Raw genomic sequence first — 1,485 nt, 5'->3', positions numbered from 1 at the left:
GGAAGGGGGGTGTCACCGTGTGTCCGCGGGGGAGGGGGGGAAGGGGGGTGTCACCGTGTGTCCGCGGGGGGGGGGGGGAAGGGGGGGTGTCACCGTGTGTCCGCGGGGGAGGGGGGAAGGGGGGTGTCACCGTGTGTCCGCGGGGGGGGGGGAAGGGGGTGTCACCGTGTGTCCGCGGGGGGGGGGGAAGGGGGGTGTCACCGTGTGTCCGCGGGGGGGGGGGAAGGGGGGTGTCACGGGGGGGGGGGAAGGGGGGGTAGACAGCTGTAGATCCAGGTGTGTCGGGGGGGGGGGGGGGAGACGTGCCACCGCCCTGTCACTGACCGCGCTCACCATCTGCTCGCTGACACTGACCGCCCCCCACCCCTGCCCTGCCGGGACCACAGACACGGGCCGCCCGACACAGGGGGCAGGAATGGTCCCGGTCCCGGTCCCAGCCCCCGGTCCCTGCCCCCCGTTCCCCGTCCACTCACCCGCCGTCCGCCGCAGCCTCCACCCGTCAGCAGATCCGCGGTCCGGCCCGCAGCCCCCCGCAGCCCGGAGTGAAGCAGGAACATGGTTTGTGTCTCCCCGACCGCAGCCGCGAGGTTTGCAACAAAGGTCCCCGCTGCGCCGGGCTGTGGTTCACCGAGGGCGGCCGTGGCTGCGGAGAGGAGGCGGGCGGGGCCCGGGAGCCGGGGTGGGGGGGCCGCTTCAGCTCCCTCACCTGCCGCCGCCAACGTGACGAAGCAATTCCGGCAAAGCAGTCCGGGTACAGCCCCCACCCCCGCGGCCAGCCCCACCGCCCAGGTACAACACCCCACCCGGGGACAGCCCAACCCCCAGGTACACCCCCCAACCCCGGGACAGCCCCCACCCCCCAGGTACACCCCCCACCCCGGGACAGCCCCAACCCCCAGGTACACCCCTCAACCCAGGGACAGCCCCACCCCCCAGGTACACCCCCCCACCCCGGGACAGCCCCAACCTCCAGGTTACACCCCTCAACCCGGGACAGCCCCACCCCCCAGGTACACCCCCCCACCCCGGGACAGCCCCCAACCTCCAAGGTACACCCCTCAACCCCGGGACAGCCCCACCCCCCCAGGTACACCCCCCACCCCGGGACAGCCCCCAACCTCCAGGTACACCCCTCAACCCCGGGACAGCCCCACCCCCCAGGTACACCCCCCACCCCGGGACAGCCCCAACCTCCAGGTACACCCCTCAACCCCGGGACAGCCCCACCCCCCCGGTACACCCCCCCACCCCGGGACAGCCCCAACCCCCAGGTACACCCCCCACCCCCGGGACAGCCCCACCCCCCCAGGTACACCCCCCACCCCGGGGACAGCCCCTCCCCCAGGACAGTCCCCAGCCTCAGGGACAGCCCCCTCCCCAGGGACAACACCCATCCCCCGGGACAGCCCCCTCCCCCGGGACAGCCCCCGCCCCCCAGGTACACCCCCCACCCCGGGGACAGCCCCTCCCCCAGGACAGTCCCCA

At 74.5% G+C, this 1,485-nt stretch overlaps 1 protein-coding gene across 1 annotated transcript in view; it reads right to left on the bottom strand.

Moving 5' to 3' along the window:
* The window catches only part of dmtn (dematin actin binding protein), a 68,157-nt gene extending 67,425 nt beyond the window's left edge, over positions 1–732 (bottom strand). Inside the window, exon 1 of the mRNA XM_052040761.1 lies at positions 474–732. The gene's annotated coding sequence lies outside the window, so the exon portion shown is untranslated. The remainder of the gene's footprint in view (positions 1–473) is intronic.
* Positions 733–1,485: the final 753 nt, after the last annotated feature.

This window comes from Pristis pectinata, chromosome 29 (assembly GCF_009764475.1).
Source record: "Pristis pectinata isolate sPriPec2 chromosome 29, sPriPec2.1.pri, whole genome shotgun sequence".
In the NCBI taxonomy this organism is placed as follows: domain Eukaryota; kingdom Metazoa; phylum Chordata; class Chondrichthyes; order Rhinopristiformes; family Pristidae; genus Pristis; species Pristis pectinata.
The sequence above is the reverse complement of the archived record's forward strand: the minus strand, read 5'-3'. Positions and strand labels throughout refer to the sequence as shown.